The 6,995-nt window shown below is 39.4% G+C and overlaps 1 long non-coding RNA gene across 1 annotated transcript; it reads right to left on the bottom strand.

Annotated features, from left to right (window-relative positions):
* Positions 1–2,295: 2,295 nt before the first annotated feature.
* Positions 2,296–4,686, bottom strand: LOC127022248 (uncharacterized). Its single transcript, XR_007767324.1, has 3 exons — positions 4,609–4,686; positions 3,104–3,231; positions 2,296–2,622 (listed from the first exon to the last, which is right to left on the bottom strand). It is a non-coding gene; the product is annotated as an uncharacterized LOC127022248 (long non-coding RNA).
* Between the last annotated feature and the right edge of the window lie 2,309 nt (positions 4,687–6,995).

The following is a 6,995-nucleotide window of genomic DNA, read 5'->3' as shown; positions in this document are numbered from 1 at the left end:
TTTTCACCCATTAGGGGTTTTTTGAAGTGTTTGTACATACAGAATGATAGAAAAGTCTAGGCTGGAAGATACCTCTGGAGATCACCTCGGCCAACCTTCTATTGAAAGCAGGGCCTTAGATTAGGTTATCCAAGAGCCTGTCTAGCTAAGTCTTGAGTATTACCAGTAAGGTAGATTCCACCACTTCTTTGGGCAACCTCACAGTTGTTTCTCACTGTGAAGATTTTTTTTTTATATCCAGACAGAATTTCCCATGAAGCAACTTGTGTCTGTCGCTTCTTGTCCTGTCACCATGCATCCTTGTGAAGGGAGTACCTCCGTCTTCTCTGTAACTATCTTTTAGGTATTGGAAGACCATGATTAGATCCTCCCTGAAACTTCTCTTCCCTAGGCTGAACAAACCCAATTCTTTCAAGCTTTCTTCAGAAGTCAAGTTCTCCGACCCTCTATTCATCTTAGTGGCCCTCTGCTTGACCGTCTCCAATTTTTCAATGTTTCTCTTGAACTAGGAGGACCAAAACTGGACACAGTATTCCCTAGGTGGGCTAAAAAGTGCCAAGTAGAGTGGAATAACCATATCCTTTAGTCTACTGGCAACTATTGCTAACAGAGGCCATCATGTGGTAAACCTTCTTTGCTGCAAGAGCACGCTGCTGGCTCATGTTCAACTTGCCCATCACAGCTCCCAGGTCCTTTTCTGCAAAGCTGCTCCCTAGCCAGTTGGTGCCCAGCCTATATTGTTTCTTGTGATTATTCAGTCCACATTGCAGGATTTTGCACTTTTTGAACTTTGTTGAACTTTATGCAGTTGCTGTAAGTCCATTTTTGCATTCTGTCAAGGTCCTTCTAATTAGCAGCCCTGCCACCTTGCTCATCAACCATGCCTCCCAGTTTGCTGTAGTTTGTGAACTTCTTGAGTGTGCACTCCATGCTATCATCCAGGTCATTAACAAAGACATTGAACAGCATTAGTCTCAATGTTGTCCCCTGAAAGATGCCACAGGCCACCAGCTGCCAGGTGGACATTGCAGCACAGGTCACAAATTTTTGAGCCTGGCAATTCAGCCAATTTTTCAACCACTGTATTGTCCACTTCTCCAGTCTATATCTCACCACTGTGGTGACGATATCATTAACGATATCATTAAACCATTTGGACAAGGCATTTGGGGGCTCTGGTGATGAAGGAGCATTTCTCTTCCAATAGTTGTTTGTTTCATTCCTGGTTAGTTTTATTTTACTTCCTATTTACTCCATTTCTTGTGTTGGAATATAGGATGGTTACCACTACTAGACCTGGTGACTTAGGCATTATACCTGTAAACAGTAGCACATGGGTTTGCATAAGGGGTTTGTATAAGATGACCTAACAAACTCAGTCTCTTTTCAGGTTGATTTTATATTACAAAGTTTTTAGTAAGACACTTCTAGTTTTGCATCTGAGTTAGAAGAATGAAAGTCTGAATATAATGGCTTTATTTAGCAAGCTTAGACCTGTTTTTTCAGTACCAGCAGACGGCTTATATATACCTCAAGATATGAGGTGAGTTAAAGTCCAATAAGACAGTGAACTCTCACTCATCTATTCTTCTCTAACGTCAAGAATTAGACCTGTTTGAAACATCTGATATTTTCCTTTGAATATTTTTCCTGGTGATTGTTGTGTATAGACGAGTGAGAGAATAACCCTTTCATTGCAATTTGCCCATTATATTTTTTGAAAGTGGTTATCTAAAAAGTAGATTGTATGTTGTTAGATTTCTCTTAGTTTCTGTCTTCCAGCAGGATGAGTTACCCCAGCCATTGCTTCCTCTGGCTCCAAAAAACCCCACTCTTTGAGAGTGAACATACTCCTGTTTGAGCTATGTTTTTTCCATATTAGTTTTTCACATGAAGAGGCAGTAGTTGCCAAATACTTAGGGAGGAGTAGAATGGACTTCAAAGCATTCTTAAAAGAGCACTGATGGAAGAAACCTCATGTGTTTCTTCCATCAGTACCTACCAGGTACAGTAGCATGGGGAAAATTAGCATGCAGCTTTAGGTAATTGAAAGGTCAACTTATAAATGTGTCTGTTTTTAAAAAAACAGTCATTTGTAATACTTTGTCTAGCAGTTCCTGTGAACCGTAAAATGTTGCCCACAATTCATGGAGCTGTCATCCACAGAGCTTCCCATGCTGCAGCTTTTATCCTTCCATTGTTTGTCACCTTTTCTGAATATAAGGTCTGACAAGCAAAAAACTTTGCAGAAATACTAAAGTCAGACTCATATTTTGTTTATTTAGAGTTAAAAATTCTTGCAGGAAATTCTATAAAATAGGGCCTGGAGAGTTCAAAGGTAATGTGAAACATAACAGTAAATGCTCAGCATTGGAAATTTTGGAAATCTGGAGCTGAAATTCCTAAACTGCTTGCTTGGGAAGCATCCATGCCTTATCATGTGGTGCGCGTAGTGTTAGGGATAGAGAGACAGGAATACCATTCAATATACCGTAAATACATATTATGTCTTTCAGAGCAAAATCATACTCTGCTAATGCTCAAAGTCCAGATGAATATGATTTCTTCCCCTGTGTGGACCTTAGGAAGTATGCCGTAGAATGATTCCACCATTGGACAGCTCTGTGAGGGGAGGAATGGAGAAAACAATGAGAAAGTAAAGACTGAAATAGACTTTCCTCTCTCATGGTTCTTTAAAAGTCCATACAAAGGGAGCTGCCATGCCCAATGTAGAACATCATTTCATCAGTCACCTTAAAAACCACTGAAGCACATCAAGGTTCTCACAGCTTTGTCCCCCTTCTCCTTCCCCTCTGCAGGTGTCAGAGGGTTCTTTGCTTTCATCCCTGAGAGCCCTGGTATACTCATGGAAAGTGTCTCAGATCTTTACAAACCTTAGTGTGTCCTTGGTAAACAACCTTACTCACATACCCCTTCCCACTCCAACCTTGGCAACATTTCCTCCTCCCCCTCAAAGGAACCTGATGAGATTAAGTAAGAGCAGCAGCTTCCCAACAATCCTTAACTCCTTGAGAACTGAAGTCCTTGTTAAGGTTTGCTGAGCCTAGAACAAGGAGGTTGGAAGGAGTTCTGACAAACTTACGAAATCTTGAGGGATCTGAAGATATTTCCTTTTTCTCATTCCCCGCTTCCATCTCAGTGTTCTTCTCCACTGCCTCTTATCCCACTGTCATCCTCCAAACCAAAAGATGCACGAGTCCAAAAATATTCCTGAAAATGAATGCCTTTAGCTGCAGTAAGGCTTTGCAGAAACAAGTGAAAGACTTGCGCATAAACAGCACAACATGTCAGGGAGCTATGTTCCATGGTTTATACAGCGAACATATATAGGATATATTAATTCAAATTTTTGTTTACCATGCTGATCTGCAGGATCTGCAAATCTGTGGAGATGACATTAAATGAAAAGGAAGAGCTTATCCTTCCTTTCTTCCCCACTCTTGTGTCTTCCCCACTCTTGTGTGTTCTCTTGGAAAATGCTCTTTTTGTATTAATGTTGTAATTACTTTAAGAAAAGCAATAAAAATTTCTGGTAAAAACTAGCCAAGACAAACTGCAGTGCTGCCCCTGGAAATGTTATTACTGGATCAAAGCTGTTTGCCAGTGCAGTGATCTCATTATGAGAACTTCTTAAAAGCAGTATTTCAGAAAATGGTTATGGATGATGGTAGCAAAAGCATTGAGTCCGTGGGCCTTTAAGTTTAGGAGGGTATTTTGATGCTGTTGGCTAGTGGGTCACATCTCTTTAGCCCATTTGCAGAGTTATTCTATTTAGTCAAAAGTTGTACGGACAATGGTAAATTAAAAATTAGCTCCGTAACTGGATCTAGCTATTAAAATTCTTTAACGTTAGGATTTGACAACCCTAGCTTTGTTTGGAAAAGGAAGGGAAATAAATTGGCAAGGACTAAAGGCAAGCCACAACAAAAAATAAATTGTGGAGCCTCTGAAGTACAGTACAGTATGTCAAGGACTTAATACATTACAAATAAACCTGTACATTGCTTACCATCCTGCCAAAACAATTTCAATAGCAACCCAACTCTCTAAACATACAGCTTTACAAATCAAATACATAAGAAAACAACTTCTAACCAGTCACTCTGCTAGAGATGTGAATACAGGAGACTAAATCTTGTTATTAAAGAGGGGTAATAAAGACTTGGCCACAGAAAACTTACCATTGTTTGAAATCTGCAGGAGTGTGTGGTTAAAATGGCAGGACTAGGATTTCATTGTACAAACAAAATCCAAAACAAGGTCAAAGTGCCCTACAAGAAGACACTATTTTGAAAAGTAGCCACTTGTACTGATTAGAGGAAGAATGTATTTTGTCACTTTGGTTACTGACTTTGTCATCCAAAAAAGCACAAATCTTTAATCACTCACAAATCATTAAGAGTTAATTAGAAAATATGCCTGTTTGCTCCCCCAAGAGAACTGCTCATTCTCAGCACATTCCAAATAACATCAAATATTTAGAATGTAAGGAATGAATAAATCACATTTTCATCTGATCTGTAAAGTAAAATAAGCTACTTAGCATTTTTATTTCTTATTAGTGTCCAAACACACAAGGAGACTTACCCATTTGCAGCAAAGTGTGAGTGACAAACAGCTCCACCAGTGAGGACACTATCTTCCTGGATGAATCTGTTCTGCAAAACACACATGTAAATAAACAGCTCTAGACTGTGACCCATCTATAAGATGGTTCTGCTGCCCTCCCCATGGAGCAAACCACAACATTCCTGCAGCTTTCTCACTTAAATAGCAAGCCTGCTGTGCAGATACACTTCTTTCCATATAAATTTGTGCACACGTACGCATGTACACTTCCAAATAAGTACACATAAAAATTCAAATCCAGGAACCAGGTCATCTGAAAAGAATTTTTGCATTAGTGTGTTTTCTGAGGACTAGCAGCCACTACAAAGGCTCTTATTCTGTAAACCATTTGGAAATTCATCATCTTTGTTTATTATTATGATACGTCTCCATGCATGTAAGTGTTAGCTCCTTCTAAGGCTATCTATTAGAAGAACACAATATTGTTATTCCTACTGAATTCTTACGTAAGTTTAAGTATTTTAACGATCACTTAACTAAATCTCACAGGAAAAACAGTACAGTAAAGGGAGAAAACTCAGCCTCTACAGATTTTAACAGTTGCTGAAGTCAGTGGTATATAACTCTTCATGGGAGCATTGGAGTGCTGCGCGAGACACAGACATGGCAATGAATCAGATTCTGCCTGCAGATATGCATTTTTTAATGTCATTGACTTAAGTGGATGTTGCCACAGGCAGGATTTGGACCTGTGTAGTCTTAAAGTGGAAATTGTTTTCATAGTGATTGCAAGTATTAATACTAAATGGACACAGCATGAGCCCTATCATTAATAAGAGCTAAGTTTTTAGTGAATTGCAGGCAATCTTAATAAAAAACATAAATTTGAAGTATTAACAATTCATACAAATTTCACATTTTAACTCTTACTACATAAACAGTGCATAAGGGTATCAGGAAACAGCAGTGTGTTGTAACTCTTGCAGCATTATTAGGAGTCTCAAGGCATTTAGTGTTTTCTCAAGGACAGTCATAGGAATATGAGAAAGCCTTTTACCCCCATATTAAAAAAAAAAGGAAGAAAATATACTTGTCATCTAAAGGAAGCCCAAAATTCATTTTTTGAAACCTATCATTTTTTAAGCCAATCATAAAATCTATTGTGACCTGATTTATGGTTTTTGAATGTAGGTACTTGCCAATACTAAGATGTTATCATACAGGTCTTCATCCAAATAAAAAAAATATTAATAATTCCACAAAGCAGGTGAAGTTGTATTGTAATAGCTGGAACCTGTATATGTATTCTGATTTTAAGTAAACTTTGGGAAGGAAGTGAATGTTACAGCACTGCAGGAGACTGAGGTTCATATAAAGGGAATGAACAAGAGATACTGATTAGTTCAAACAAAAAGACTGTTAATGACTGGAAGAAGATGTGAAGCTGAGAAGGAAAGCACTAATGAGAGAGTTAGGTCTGTCTGTACTGGGCTTGCAGACCTGGGTGTGTACAGCCCTCCTCCCTTTTCCCTCTGACCCACTCCCTGTTTCCACAGGAAGGAAATACATACATGTAAGTCAAAAGGAAATCTAAGTGTGCTCCACCGGGCTGGCCGGTTGTCCAGGACTGACATCTGTCCTTCATTATAGGTAACGAATTAGTTGGGCAACTTGAACAGCATCATTAGGAGTAAACTGGACAATGGTAGGATTTAGATCAAGGAGCAGGACTTTGTTGAAGGCAGGAGTAGCATTATAAATTTTAAGTAGAAACTACTAAAGCTGTATTTTTATTTTTAATTTATAAGAGAGGGTATCATTAGGGTGTTCAGGAAGTGAGATAAGGCAGAGTATGGGATCTGTGCAAATAAGTTTTAGATAACTGAAGGGCCATCACGTACGTGCCTACAAAAGATGGGGAGAGCAACAGTTAAGGGCATAATCTCGTGTTTTGAGTAGAAGCAGAAAGATTTGAGTGAGATTGATTTGCATGATTTGCGCAGTAGCTGTGTTCGGGACTTGGCTTTTCAACCTGATCTGCACATACTTGTGTTAAGAAAGAGGGAGATGTATTTTTCTAACAGAGGATAGCAAACTTAGCTAAGCTGAATTTGGAGGTGGGAGGTGCATTCTCCTCTGGAACCAAGTGCACTTCTGGGAAAATTGTTTCTTTCTCCCTCCTGACTCGTTCCAGGACTTGGACACTTGTAACTGTTCCCTTGCCAGGCAAATGTCATCCACCACACAGCTGGATCCACTTCTTTGCTTCTTGCATTTATCCTGTGATCAGTCTAGACTTGTCTAGCATTGCTTTGCATTCCTGGCAATTTTAAGGAAACATATGTCTTGCTGGCTGCATGTGGGCTGCACGGATTGAACGAGCTGTGGCTGGAGTGCCCAGGCTG

The sequence above is a fragment of the Gymnogyps californianus genome, chromosome 15 (genome assembly GCF_018139145.2).
Source record: "Gymnogyps californianus isolate 813 chromosome 15, ASM1813914v2, whole genome shotgun sequence".
NCBI lineage: Eukaryota > Metazoa > Chordata > Aves > Accipitriformes > Cathartidae > Gymnogyps > Gymnogyps californianus.
The sequence above is the reverse complement of the archived record's forward strand: the minus strand, read 5'-3'. Positions and strand labels throughout refer to the sequence as shown.